This window comes from Delphinus delphis, chromosome 20, assembly GCF_949987515.2.
Source record: "Delphinus delphis chromosome 20, mDelDel1.2, whole genome shotgun sequence".
NCBI lineage: Eukaryota > Metazoa > Chordata > Mammalia > Artiodactyla > Delphinidae > Delphinus > Delphinus delphis.
Genome location: NC_082702.1, coordinates 38438122 through 38453457, shown reverse-complemented (window position 1 = coordinate 38453457; position 15336 = coordinate 38438122). Strand labels below are relative to the sequence as shown.

Sequence of the window (15336 nt, the reverse complement as noted above, 5' to 3'; positions counted from 1 at the left end):
CCCTTCCTGATTGGCTGTGCGTCCCTGGAGCCCAACTTCAGTCGCTCCGGACTCCGTCTGAGCCCCAGGGGAGCCGGAGTGCGGCGACCCAAGGCGGGAAGGGGGCGGCCACGAATCCCGGGGGCTGACATCCCGGGGGCCCCTAGGGGGAGGGACGCGGACGGGCCGGCCCCCGCAGCCTCTGCGAGGCCCAGCTCGCCGCGACTAGCGGCCTCCGCTCCTCTCCACCCCCCGCCCTTTCCTTCCCTCCCAGCGGCGGCCTCCCTCCTCCTCCGCCCCCCCACCCCGCCCGCCACCTCCCCCCGGTTTCTCATTCCTGCCACCAGCGCGCTCGGCGGCTCATTCCGCGGCCGCCGCCAGACGAGGGGAGCGTCGCGAGCAGATGCCGCGGGGGCCGCTCGCAGCCGCCGCCGACTTGTGAATGGGACCCGGACTAGGGCCGGGGCTGACACCGCTGCGCTCGCCCTGCGCCAGATACCGACGGCCCGCACCTCGTGCCCACCCTCCAGGGCCCCAGGTGAGGCGCGCCGCCAGTGCCTTCCTCTCGCCTGGATGGAGCTTCTTCGGGTGGGGTGGGGGTGTCTCTGGATGAGAATGTTTGGGGACGGGGGAGAACTGACTCGAGACGGTTTCACTAATGCAAAGCAGAACCGGGGGGAGGGCGGAGGTAAGATTTGTTTAAAAATCGAAAAGGAAGAAGGGAGCCAGCTGTGGACGCGGGCAGCTTAGGGGGCAGAGGCGCCAGATGTGCGCTCCAGCCTCTCCCCCTGCTCCGGCCTTTTATGGGGTCTGCGCCGAGGCCGCGAGACAGGGGCTTTGCACCCGGCTGGAACTAGAGGCTGCAGAGCTGCGCTCCGGACACGCCGACTGCCCCCGGTCAGGTCTCCGGGGAAAGTCGCCCCCGGCGCGGTGCCCGCCCGCCCGCGCTGCGACTCTCTGCGAAAGCGACGACATGACCGCGCTCTGCAGGATCCCTACCCCTTCCTCCCCATCCCCGCCGAGTGCTCCCGGGGACTCAATTCCTCCATCGAGACCGCCGGGGAAGCCCCGGAAAACCGAAGGAACCCAGCTCGGGTCGGCGATTCCCCCGGCACTTTTATAGCGTGGGTTTGGGTCCACTGACTGCGGCTGGGGCTGCCGACTGCGATGCGCGCGCCAGCCCTCAAGCCGGAGTCTCTTCGGGGGCTCGGGGGGCCGTTTGTAAGCACCCGCCAGCTCAAGGGGTGACCCGTAAGCGGCTCAGACTCGGACTCGGCTCTGGCTGGGGCTTGGCGGAGCTTGCCGGGGTCAACGTTAACTTTGCGAAGCGAGCCTTCCCCGCAGCCTGCGCCTCCTCCCGGAACGCGCCGAGCCTCTCCAGCTCCGCACGCACGGCCTCCCTCCCTCATGTTTGCCCCGGAACGGGAGCCGGGGGTGAGGAGCTTGGAGAACCCCGCAGAACGTGGGGTCCGGCGAGGAGAGCACCCCTCTCCCCCTACACCCGGGTACAGCTGTAGGAGGCCTGCCTGGTGCTGTGAAGAAAAGAGTCCCCAGAGAAATTGGGGTCAGGGAGGCCCCCGGGTCGCTCTTCTTCATCCCTTTCTTGCCAAGGCCTTGCTCCTTGCTTTCTGGGCGGAGGGGGGGCTCGGGGGCGATTGTGTCCACACGCCTCCTTTTCCCGGGTGAAAGGTTTCGAAATGCTAGAAAAAGAAAGCCCTGTTGCTTTTGCTGATAATGCAGCAGGAATTTCACGGGCCAAAGCACTGCTATTAAGAAATTGCATCTTTTAATTCTTTAATAATGCCATCCCTGCATGACGACGCGTCATCCCTAAGGGGTGGGGTGGAAGGTTGTTTCTAAAATCCTGCTGCATGTAGGTATACATCTGCCTATAAAGTCTTCCCTCCCGTTTCCCTCTAAAGAAATCGTTTTCGGATGGCTCTGCAATCTTTCCTGGTTTTCCTCTTCCTATCATTCCTATCAGTTTCATACGAGGCAGAGTAAGTTTTCGATTTAATCACAGGGAAGACACGATAATTAATCTGGTGAGAGGATGGATCGATTTATCACTTGGGCTTACAGCAAACATCGATGGTTTTGCGGGGTGTCTGGATTTCCCGGGGACCGAGGTGTAGAAGTGTTCTCAGGAGCGAGGATCTGCCAGCATCGCATGAGCACATTTGCCACGCTGGGCTCTGAGAGCTAGAGCCTAATACCATGAGAGAGAAGAGAAGAGGCTGACCTTCATTTCATTAATCCTGGAATTATTTTCCCTACAAATACAGAGATACAGCCATCAGAACCCAGAAGTAATCACTGCCCAACCCCAGCTGCAGGGAGCCTGGTCTTCTTCCAGTAGAAGAAAGGAATAAAAGTTGCAAAACAAAGAGACAGAGGGTTGGGGCCAATGCCAGAGGGACCCTGAAGCTCCTGGTCACTAAAGTTCCTTAGTCATGAGCTCTAATTCAAAGTTTTAGAGTTGGCCAGTGGGCCTTGGAATTCAAACCTCTGTGCAAGACTGAAATCCTGCCTAGTACAAAGGAATGTGAGTAGTTTTCAAGTACAGACCAGGAAAAGGCATCTGAGAGGCCAGGAAACTTTGCTTGAGTGAGAATTATCTTTACATCTTGCTTCTGAAACACTGCAAATTAATACATTTAAAATGTCTTGCAGCTGCACTTTATTATTAATAATTATTATTACCATTATTTTCCTTGTTATTTCAGAGTCTGTATAAGCTGGTCATTTTATTACATTGTCAGAAAAGAAATAAATAAATAACCCTCCCCACCCCTGGGGGAGGGAAAATGAAGAGCCGCACTGAACGGACTGAGATAGGATAATCTGTTGAGGCCCAGACACGTAGATTTGCTCAAACTGAGCTTATTGCTTACTAGAAAAATAGGCTTTTGAAATAGCTCTAATTGAAGCACTGGACCATCTTGATAGCACTTCAGAACTTTCATTATGTTCAGCATTCTTATCGAAACACCAGACAGTAAAATTACTAGAAACCTAAATTCTGTTTTCAATTAAGATGCAATATTTTGTTAATTTGAGAATTTTTTTAAAAGTTACATCTGTTTTTTTACGACCCAGAACTCATGTTTCCTCTTTGCAGTGTTGGCTGTGGTTGTGTATGTGTGTTTGTTTATTCGTGTGAAGAGGAGGGGCAGGGTTGGAGAGCCATGCTGTGATTTGGGGGAATACAGATCAATTTCATGGTCCTTTAATGCACTTGTCTTCATAATTCATGGTTTTTCTTCCACTTTGAATAGAATTACATGGCTGCTTTGTAAAGATTCTGGTTTGGGGACCCTCATATGGGAAACGCCATGACTTTGACCTCAAGGCTTGATTTACAATGCCAGAGCTACAGTCCCATAAGCATAGTGTGTCCCAGAACCTTGCCTGTGAATGTCTGTGACTTATGAAGTTGACAGTTCATGTAAACTTTGATCTGTGATATTCAAAGCTATTTTCAGAACCATCTAAATATCTGCAAATCTGATTTTAGTCTGCCTTCATTTTCTACACATTTATGTAGGCAGATGTTCCAAAAATATGATCATTTCGTTTATTTTCAATATTGATTTTTTTCACTTTGATCATAAGAATACCTTATCATTAAATAGTAATAAGACAGTGGTCTATAGAGTTTGAAAGTAGGTAGCAAATCTTTTTTTCTTGAAGTGTCAAATTTGCAGAATAACTATAAATTCCAAAGTTTTTATTTTCCCTAGAAAATCTCAGCATTGTGTAAATTCACCAGCCAGTGGTTTAAGGGATTGGAATGTGTTTGGGATGTTTTTCCCTCTTATGCAATTGGTCCTTGTTCCATAAAAAGTTACCTGATTTGTCAAGAACCCCTGTTCTAGATTTACCAAAACATCGTAGTTGTCAGCCTTTCCAGTCCAAAGTTATTACCCCTGAAATATGTAAATATCTTTGGTCTCTCTCTGTCTCTCTATTTATAGATATGTGCGTGTGTGTTATTTAAGGGACTAGGGGAAAAACATCAACAGGTCTGCTAAAAAAAAAATAATAAAGCTGGAGAAAGTTGGACAAATTCTGGTGCACCAGTAGGAATGAGCTTTTCCATCAGGATTACTATGATAGCCATCCACAGCCTCCTCTATGGGCAAAGAAGGACTAAAGAAGACACTCGAGGAGGATAATTAAACATCTTTCTGCTATAATTTTACACTGACATTGAGAGCCTTGTGCATCTCTGGAAATGGGCTCCTTCGCGGAAGATTGCACTTTTGGCCACTAGAGGGCAATGGCACCCTTCTCCAACTTTGTGCGTGAGGCCCATCTTCTTTTGAGGGCACCATGAAAAGCGGTTTTGTTACCAGCAGCCTTGTCTGGACCTCTCAGGAGAGACCGAATTCAATCTAGCTGTGGTTCAGGCTACCGCTTGAGCAGTTTGTCAGGATTAACATCTTTCTAGTCGGTGGATCCCCTTACCTTCACTCTCTTCCCACCTTGGAGCTTACTAGAAAGTTGCAATATCTGAATCTTGAGATGTCTGAGCAGGAGATGGATGGGGGCTGGGCTGTATGAGAAACAAGGTCAGTTCTCACTGAGTCAGTGATCTGGGAGGATTTTCTGCCTCTTTTTTTTTTTTTTTTCTTCCGTGCAAAAAAGCGTCATTTCAGACTCTGAGGGGAAGAGAATGAATAAAGAAGAAAAATATTAGTGAGATTGCTGTGATATCATTGCCTGTTCTTTCAAGAGGTTTTTGAAGACGTCTGCAAGACATTTTTAATTTGCAAAAAAGAATAGCACTTTGATCTTTGGTAAACACTTTGGGGCCTGGAGTTTTAATAAAACAGTAAATGTTTTACTACTACCTTTAAACCATTCTTGATATTGCTGTACAAAACCTAACTTTAGCAGAGTGTAAAATTTAATTCAAGATTGGTCCTCATGCCCTGGAGTTTAATCATTTGACTTTTTTTTCCTCCTCAGTGATATGGAAATTACTGCTTATGATTAAATTGCGTATTCCAGGCTGCACAAATTTATATTTGTTACTGTTTGATAGTGTCATTAGGAAATTCAGAAGAATGAAACAAAAAACTAATGCTATATTATAATTAAGAGGAAAGCTCTCTTTAAAAAAATAAGTTCTGTCTTAAGTAGATTCTTATTTGTATCTTTTTTTTTAAAACTGAGTCCAGTTGCCTCCCTGGTGAATCAGCAGTGGAGTTCTTTGCAGCTCTCAGTGTGTTGGAATGCATGGGCAGTTGATGAAGGAGGGATCAATGCAAATGGATTATGGGAGGGAGTATTAAGTAACTCAGTGGAAAGTAAGACAAAGTGTTTTGTAAACCGAAGCTCACTTACGCTGGACAGTTTATTTAACTTTTAAAACGAAGGCACTTTTAAATTGTAAGTGCTTGTGAATAATGCACGCTCATTAGAACTGGAGGGAAAATTTCACTGTTATTTGGTTTAATTAGCCGTCAGACAGTCACAGAGTTCCAAGATGCTTATAGAGATAAAGCATTGTTCTCGAGTCTCTGTGGTCAGGGTTTCTGCTCAGGCAGAGAACCTAGTACACAGGATGTTAAATGAGATGGGAGTCTGAGAGAGAAGAAGAGAGGAAAGGAAGAAAGAGGAGGGGGAAAAAAAAAGAGTGTGGGAGAGACTAATGATGCTGTTTCTCATGGCAGGCCAAGGACTGGTGTCTCTCTCCCCTTTCCTCTCTCTTTCTACTCATTTAGACCATGTGAGGTGCTGAATCCAGAAAGCTGGCATACACAGCCTTACAGGCCACAGTAAACAGTGGCCAGAGCCTTATTCTATTGCCGCCTGGCACTGAGTACTCATCAAAGGATGTTGTGAATAAGCACTGCCTTTTTCTCGAAGTTTTCTGGTTATTCCAGTTGAAGAAAAACCTTCATTTACTCCATGAACCTCCTTATTTTCTGGAAATCCTCCTGACACGGTCCTCTGCACTGGCATGACTTCGCAAATTAAGATTACTTCTCCACGTTCACTTTTCTTGAAGAAAATGGCCACCATGATGATCATCTAACATAGCAACCATAGCAGTGGAGGCCCCTACCTGAATTTAGTTTAAGACACACAGAGATCTCTTTTCAGCCATTGTTAGGCTCCACCAGTGAGATCAAACAGTGAGAATTTAGAGCAGCATCCCTGCCATGGATGCTGTTCTATTCTCAGTAAGAACAAGCATGGATGAAGGCAGGGATAGACATAACCTCTGATTATGGTACATTCACCCCCACCATGATCTCTGCGTTATGTGTTACTGCTGATCACATCCTGAACACTCCGGCCTGTTACCATCATCCCCCAGGCCTGGACCACCTATTCAGACTTAAGAGGCAGTATTGCCAAGCGGCAGGGCCAAGATCAGGGTGAGGAGAGTGAGGCTAAGACATACAAGTGCAGAGTTAGATCCTGTCTGTATTTATTTATTTATTGGCCACACCACAGGGCATGCAGGATCTTAGTTCCCCGACCAGGGATCAAACCCGCACCCCCTGCAGTGGAAGCGTGGAGTCTTAACCACTGGACCGCCAGGGAAGTCCCAATCCTGTCGTTATTGAAAATGTTGATATTTTGCTCATTGTGGATTTTTTCTAGTGATCTTGATTTTTTAAATATTTCCTTAAAATATTATTTATCTTGATTACTGAGTTTTTTGGCATCCCCTTATATTCTGTCCCAAGGACAGAGCTCCACCTGACACCCTAGTTCCAACCCTGCCCAGCAGTTTGATTCTTCTCAATTCCAGCTCCACTGCTTACAAAGTACTAACCAAAAATGAGCTACCTTACTTCTGTAAGACTCAGCTACCTCACCTGTGAAAATGGAGCCCCTCACAATACCCACGTCCTAGGACCGTTGTAAGGTAACATAAGGATTGGGTTCAATGCCTGGTTCACAACAGGCACACAGTGACTGCTCAGGCCTTGTTGTCCTCTCAGAAGGAGACCTGAGTTTCACTTTTATAGACTAATGGTGGCAGGTAGAAGTTCTTCCTCACAATTTTTAGGCCAAAGTCCTTCACTAAACTTTCCCTTTGGCTTGAGGCCTCTCCGAATTAGTGACAAATTGTTTATTAGTACCTGCCTTTTTAAAAAAATCATTTCATAAGTTTAAGTGACCCATCCCTCTTCCATTTAAAATATTCAAGAGGCAGTTGAGATTTTAGAGATAAGTATGGCTTTTGAAAAGTGCCTGCCTCCTTCCTACCTTTGCATTTTCTCCCCGCTTGTTTTTACATATGGGTTGCTGTGGAAAAGCTGCCCTGAAGTAATATCTTACTGGGAAAGCTTGCTAAGCATGTGATGTTGAGATATTCCTCACAAGGGCTGCTTCCCTTTAAAAGGGACGCATTACTATTCCAGACTAGCTTAAATGATCATTAGTCTCTTGATAAATTGTCGCCATTCCAGAATATGCCTGTTTGTTTTTCAGGTAAATGTAGTTTGGGGTTTTCAGGAGGGTGAGCAGTGACGGTCTGACTTGTGGAAAGACTGCAGCTTGAAGAAGCTCTTGCCCTGTCTGCCGTCTTCCTCGGGCCGGAGCAGAAGCCCAGGGATTTGGCATCACGTTAAAAATAGCAGGAACCGTCACCCCCACGCAGCTGTTGATGGTGCTCTGTTTTCACACCCAGTATCACAGTCAGGCTGGGCTTTCCAAGGCTCCTGGTTCTTCCAGATTGTCCTGCTGTGTCCCATCTGTGGCCTCCTTGTGTCATCTGTTCCTACCCCAGGCCCTGTGCATTCGCTCCTGAGTGCAGGGTGCAATGAAAGGAAGGCTCTGCCTGTGTTTGCTGGGAAAAGGGCAGGGGAGAGAGCCAACTTTATGAGACGCTACTCTGTGAAAGGTGCTGCACCCACTACCTCCTTAATTCTATGCCGTCACCCCATGAGGAGGGTACTGTCAGCTCCATTTTACAAGCGGGGAAAATGACCCCCAGGAGGATTCCAGACACTTGTCCAAGCTCACCAGGCTGAAGGAAGGAAAGCTGGGTGTCCGAGCCTGTCTGACTCCACATGCCCAGCGGCGTTCTGCTCTGTGTGACGTGTGTGGCAACCCTGGGCCTCCTCAGCTTCCTGGAGAAGAGCAGCTGGACAGAGAGCTGAGCTGACGGCTTGACCCTGTGCCCCTACAGGATCCCAAATCTTGACCGTAAAAGGAGCCTCTGAGATCTTATGGTCTAACTCTCCCTCTCAGCAGGTTTTCTGCTTGCCACTCACCCTGCGGCTGCTTCAGTGTCCTGATGACAGCACGCTAGCGACCTCTCTGGAAACCCATGACATGAGAGGTGATTCATTACCTCTGCTCCTTAGAATGCCCGCTCATATGAGGAGCTAAAATACCCCTCTGCTGTAACTTTCTCCCAGCAGTCACTTTGCCCCTGCTCGCCATCGCTTTTTCCTTCTCTGACAGCCCTACAAATATTTGAAAATGGCATCCAATGACAGTTAAAATCCAATAAGAAGTATTTATTGAGCACTTAGCTAGTTTCGGGCACTGTGCTAAGAACATTCTATAACATGAGACTTATCCACAGTGACCCTACGAGCTGGTAAAATGATTGCTAGCTCCTTACAGAGGAAAAACCCAGACATTCCCAGTGTTCCACAGCTGGCAACTGGCAAAGCTGGGATTCAGACTCGGGCATCTGACACCGAACTTAACCCCTAGGTCCGTGTGCTCTGCCATTCAGTGCTTCAGCTAATCTGGCGAGATGCAGTTTACAGACCTCTCACCGTCCTCATCTCTCCCTTCTACTTCCACTCCATTTTGTCAATGTCCCCATTAACATGTGACATCTTACATCAGAGTCTCTATTGAAGTCTAACCATCATACGGTGATTGGACCTCCTACTACCTGTAACAAGGACTGGACATCCCACTTTACCAAGTAGAACTCTCAGGAATCAGATGTTTGAAGTCATTAACTGAACTATCAGCTATTCCAGTCGATCTTCTTTTAGCGATGAGGGTCCAGGGACCCAGAGAAGAGCCATGGCTTGCCTGAGGTCACTGGGTGATTTAGGAGCAGAGGGGAGCAAGAACTGGGGAGTGGGGGGTCTTGGCTCTTAACCGGATCTTTTACCACTATCTGAAAGCAGAAGCCTTTTTATTTTTTCTTTAGAGTCTATATACCTGTGCTCTGATTCTTATTTAAACAGATCATTGGTTCAAGTATATAGATGTGTATATATATATATATAGATAGATAGATAGATATATGTATATGTATGTATTCACCCTGTAACATCATTTGGTAGTTAAATCGTAACATCTATATATGGGGCTTTGCATGAATCTGCTATTTGGAAGGCAGGGTCAGCCAATGCAGTGCCATTTGATAATATTTTGCAATATGTACCATTTGACTTCACCCTTCAGCTCTGTCCTATCTGAAAGACATCTACCACTAATACCTCCATTCCAAGTTTCCAGAGATAACAGAGTAGGAATGGCATCCTCACCTTGCCACCCCTAAGCTTTCACAGGGCCCTCTGGCAGGGTTTGGTTTGAACTCCATCTCAAACTCATTTCTTTGTCCCATACTTTATTGAAAGGCCTGGGCTGGGCACAATGAAGTGGTCAAATCACAGGGCCTTCCTTCAGAGAGCTGACAATATCAATGGTGCAGAACACACTAGGTCTGTCTGTAACATCTCAAGGCCTCATACTGTCCATGCTGCAAAGGAAGTATAAACAAAGAGGGCCACAGTGAGGACAAGCCACATGCAGTTTAATGACCAGGGACGGTCTGGGGAAGGAAAAACAGCATTGCACTCCTGCATGGTAGGAGGGGACCCTAGAGGCCACCCAGACCAACACGTTACGCCATTCCTGGCTACCATGTGGTGATGGCTGGAGCATCGTTAGTCATATGGAGCTCATTACCCCTGGATGCAGACCACTGAGACATTAGGAGCTTTCACTTCTAGAAATACTTCCTTAGGTTGAGCCAAACTCTGTCTCCCCAGAGGTTGCATTCTTTGGTACAAGCCTTTGATGTCATGCAGAATAGATATAATTCTTCCTCCCCATTGCAGTTATTCAGGATCTAAGTTGTCTTCCAGGATGCCTTCTCCCTGGTCTTAACATCTCTAGAATGAACACCCCATTCATTTTTGCTCTAGCCCTCCTCGGAGGGAAGGACTGAAGACAGAAATCTAGAGGCAGCTAGACTCTAGACTATCAACTCCCTTCTACACACTTCTTTTATTGCATCCCGAGGCTACATTACATTAGCTTTTATTGCCAGCCACATCACCCAGAGGACTTATGCTCCACAGTTTATTTGTTTATTTGTTTTTCCTTATGTGCTGCTGTTAAGTCACATTTCCCCACCTGTCCCTGTGCACATAAGACATGATAAGGCACCTTCAGCCGTGCTAGGGAGTCAGGCTGCCTTGCTTCAAAGCTTGCCGCTTCCCAGCTGTGCAAGTCACCATATCTATTTCTCAATGTCCTCAACTGTAACACTGGGTTAATGATATCTACCTTATAGGATGGTTCTGATATTAAACAATATTAATATATAAAAAAGTGTTTAAAGAGTGCATGGAATGAGGTTGCTGTTATTATTATCTCTGTTATACTTCATATCTATAGTCTGGGTCCATTGATCCAGCCTTCCAAAATGTTTTTTAAATTTAAACCTTTAGTCTCTTGTCCAGAATATCTGTCATCCCTCCTAGCCCCATGCAATAGGTTGGTTTACTCAGACACCTACCTTTCTTATTAGAAACAAAACACAACACAACAATTAAAAAAAACAGAATAGAAGCAGGGACAGAATCTTGTTAAACTACTGAAGACACTCCTTTTGAGTGATTCCACCCTGAAATACAATATTCTTCATGTTACTCATTTCTTGTAATGCATAATTGCCATTTTGTTTGCTTGTTTGTTTGTTTGACTGCATAGCACCCAAACCCCCTTCCTGTGTTTGGAGACTAACCCACAATAAGACTCTTTAGAAAGAAAGCCCTCCTTCTACTCCACAGCCTTGAAGGGCCACAGAGTTGCTTCCCTAGCTCTCCTGGAAGCTAAAATGCTGATTCAACTTCCCAGTGTGCTTTAAATTTGGATTCAGTATCTTACACTTACGCTTGTGCACGTGAGCACATGCACACACGTGCACACACACGCACACACAATCACTGGTCATGAAGAACTCCCTCTGGTCATTGTGGCAGTGACTGCTGTATCATCAATTTCCAAGGGTAACCAGGGTGGTGGAGCAAGCTATCGCTACCCGTGTTCAGCGGGGACAGCCACAGTGCCCTCACCCACCTGGTTCTGTGGCAGGATCTGGTCTGTGGTTCTGACTGCCCAGGCTCCTACATTCCTGACCATTTTCTGACCCTGCTTCTCTAGTCTTCCTGCAAGCACTGTGTTACCCAGAGTCTGTATCTGTTGCTTTGAACTAAGAAACCCAAAAGGCTTCATTTCCCTGCATATCCTTGCAAGACTGTTGTAAGAAAACTTATCCCCTGCAATACTGAGTGGGGTATCTGGCTTTTGAGTTCCTCTCAAATGCTTAATAGAATGTTGATAGACAGATAGATGTTAAGGTGTGAGGATAGAGCAGAGAAAGCCCTTATTAAACATTGAATGGTCCAGTTTGGGTTGAGCAAGAATTGGGCAGGATGTCAGGACCTAAGCAGAAGCCTAGTGATAGGCTCAGGAGCTCAGAGGATGAAGTAGGATTTCCATAGGCAGCCATGGTGGAGAGCATAACTGCTAGGCATCTGAATGGCAAATGGTCTCTTGGAAAGAACAGGGCAGATTGTATGGTAAAGTGGCCCATGGATGCTGGCTCTGGAACCAATGCAAAATTCCCAAAAATATTATCCAGAGAAAACTAAGGCCAGATTCAGGAACAAGAGTCCAAATTGTATTCCTAATCTACGGGCAGCCAGATAGAAAGGAGTATTCTGAATTCAGAGCCAAAATCTTGGAGAAGGCAGGATGGAATACATAGGAGCTCTCTAGGCATTGATACGAGCACAAAGGATGCCCCCATAAGAATGGGCAAGTGACCTCACCACATCCCAGCTTCTGGAGGGGACAGCTCCCACACCCTCCCAGCATGCTGGCCTCTTTCTTGGCCCAAGGATTGGAAGATCAGGTGGAAGCTGTCAGTGCTTAAATTAGGGCAGATTAGGGCAGCAAGGAAAGACAGAGGAAAGCTTCCTCTGCAGCTGGTCCCTTATCATCCCAGGACAGCCTAACCCACTGCTGAAAGGAATCAGCGTCATCCTTCCAGAGAGTGGAGCTTTCAGGGAAGCTCAGAGTTTCAAAGCTTCTGAGACTTGCTAGCCCGTCTGCTGGGCCAGGGAGTTAAGCCACTGAACGGTTCTGATGTTGTGGCTGACGGCACCCCTTGCCCAGGCCTGAGCCAGCGGTCACCAAGCTGCACAGAAGTCTTGGAGCCGTGCATTTCAGCTTCTGTGTGGCACTCCCTGACAGGTCACCGTGGACACAAATCCAGATCATAGACCAAGAACGACCAACTAAACATAGGTGAGGCTGTTCGGGCAGCTACATCGATAGTTATCTTTCCATTGTCTAACTTTTTAAAGCACGCATATTTAAAGGTTTTAAATATTTAACAACATATTTAAAGGTTTTATAAAATAGTTCATTGACAATAGCAGCAAAACTGTGTTTAGATTCCAAATCCAAATTGAAAATCCGGCGTACTTCATGCAAACAACTCCAATTCACAACACTTTCCCCTAAGATATCCCAATAGCGAAGGGAGCTTGCTCTTGAACTGCCTCACTCCACCGTATACTTCATATATAGACACACCTGCAGTATAAGGTGTAGTTTTCATTTTTATTATTATTCTAGGGAACTTAAGAAGCACTATGTAAACGAAGCATCCTATTAGTATTATTATCTTAGAGTAAAAATTGCAATTTAGCAGTTAGAACTGGGCACACTCGCCTTCAAAGTAATGCATTGGCGATTCTTGTGTTTTATTCATCACTGTTCCTCCTGCAAACCTTACAGAGAATCTTCAACTTCAGCAAACCTCCACAGTGCGTTTGGGAGCATTAGTCAGGAGACTAATGCAGCCTGAGAGGATATGTCTCTGAAGTGAGGGATGGATCCTGCGGAATCATTTCAGCTGCTCTCGCCGTGAACCCCCTCCTGCCGTGCCCCGCATTGCAAGCCAGAGAGGGACCAGGTTTTCACTTACACAGAGGCATGTCTCATGTTCTTTTCTCATTGGGTGCTTTTCTTCTGTCTCATTTCCCATGAATGGAGAAAGATAACCTGTCAGCAAGTTTGCAGCCAATTGCTGACAGATTTTCCCTAATAGGCTGCCCTGTGGTTTCCTCCTTCTAGGCAGACTAGCCTAGTGAAACCCTGGTGTTCTGATAAATAGCTGTGTGGCCTTGGGCAAGCCAATTAACCTCAGTTTCCTCATCTGTAAAGTGGCCTTTTGGGTCCTTTCCAGCTCTAAAATGGTCTGGCTCTCAAATCTTCCACAAATTACTTGGCATGGTGCCTTCTGACCGTCACATCTCAGCATTCTGGAGAAGGAGCCATGCAGACAAAAACGCCAGGATGTAAATGCACAGCTTTGTTTTGCCTGCTGGTGATAGTGGGCAGAGGAGGCATGCAGGGTGGTGAGTTTGGGACTCTTTGTGAAGTATGTTGCATGTCAAATTTAGGGCTTTGTACTTCATTCCCCAGGTTCTAGGGAGGCTTTGCGAGTTTAGAGCAGGGGAGTGATGTGTTCAATGCTTTATTAAATGATTTCTGGACCGGCATTGAGAAGAACTGACAAAGGGGCAGAGACTCTAAACAGGGAAACTGACAGGAAGCCGGGAGTAGAGGGCAACATTATTACAATCAATCACTGATGTGTACTGAGCATTTACTATGTGCACACACTGTGCTCAGCACTTTCCATAAATTATCTCAATCCATCCTCACTACAACCTTAACGAGGTGGAAGCTATAATTATCCCCATTTATAAAACATGGAAACCAAGACTCAGGGTAGTTAAACAACTTTCCCCAGTGTTATGTCTCTGGTAAGTGGACAATCAGGGATTTGAACAGAGAGAATTTATGTTCTTCACTGCTCTGTTACAGAAAGACAGACTCAAGAGGCTTCCAGGATAGGTTCATGAGACTTGCTACTGATTGTCAATAAGGAATGGGAATGGGTATTTTGCCAAGCGCTTACTGAGTGCCTGCTACTGAGCCTTCCAGAGATTATCTCTTTGCATCTTCCCAATAAACCCCAATATCACACTGATAGACAGTTGCAAAGGATTTGAACCCAGGACCTGAAAGAACCAGAAAGCTTTTCCTGTGACTCTTCTAATGCATCCCAAATTGCTGGATTCTTGGCTTTCTCCCCACCTGCGACGATTTATAGATGACACCAAATATTGTTTTCTGTCATGTGCTCATGCGACTTAACTATTTTAAAAGATGTGTTAGGCAGAATAGAAGTTGTGATTCCATGATCCATGTTCTCTCTTGATATTTTGGTTCCTGTCTAGCCCTGGCATAGGTGAAGGGAAGATGCCATCAACAGTGTCACAGAAGAACATTTATGTGGCACCCAGGGTTCAAAATGTGTTTCTAGGGGATGTTGAGAGAAGACATGTAAACCCACTCTTTGTCCTTCAGTGGGCACTCTCTCCTTCTGCAGCAAAGGTGGGAGAGTCACACCGCAGCTGCTCTGATGCATATTAATAAGGACCCAGGTTTCTGAGAGATAAAAAAATCATCTACACTGGATTTGAAGAGGACATGAAGATTTGACACTCCAAGCTAGGACTCAAAAACAAATGCAATTGCAAACACCAACCTGGCAGAGTCTTGTTCAAAGAGATGAAGTCCACAGGGTCTCTGTGCTTAGTATTTCTTTGTCTGCTCTCATATTCTTTGAGCATTTTCATCTGTAAAATGACCCATCCATTTCCTCATCCCTAATTTGTTAATCAACTCACCGTGGGACAAGAGGGAACTCACTTCCCTTGTCTGGATTTGTTTCCTCTTTTGTAGAATAAGAAGGTTCCAATGGAAAACTGCCTCCCTCAGGAAGAACAGCTGAGCTCTGTTTAAAAAAGTCCAAAAAGAAGAGTCAGTCACCTGCTTGACCCAGAGAATATACCTGTATTATTCTCCTCTTAACCCAGCTCCTGGACTTCAGATTTTCATTTGGACCGTGAAAACCAAATGGGTGGTAGGCTCTTGGAAACTCAGAACTTAATCCTCAGCTCTGGCAAAGAGCCTCCAGAACCTGTTCCCTAACTCATTTAAAGCAAGGGTTATAAAAACAAAGCAAGTGAGACAAGCTTTGTG

At 46.3% G+C, this 15336-nt stretch overlaps 1 protein-coding gene across 7 annotated transcripts in view; it reads left to right on the top strand.

Annotated features, from left to right (window-relative positions):
- The first annotated feature begins 287 nt into the window (after positions 1–287).
- CDH11 (cadherin 11) overlaps positions 288–15336 on the top strand; it is a 146634-nt gene continuing 131585 nt past the window's right edge. For all 7 annotated transcript variants that reach the window (XM_060000315.2, XM_060000322.2, XM_060000318.2 and 4 more), the window contains exon 1: positions 288–517. The gene's annotated coding sequence lies outside the window, so the exon portion shown is untranslated. The remainder of the gene's footprint in view (positions 518–15336) is intronic.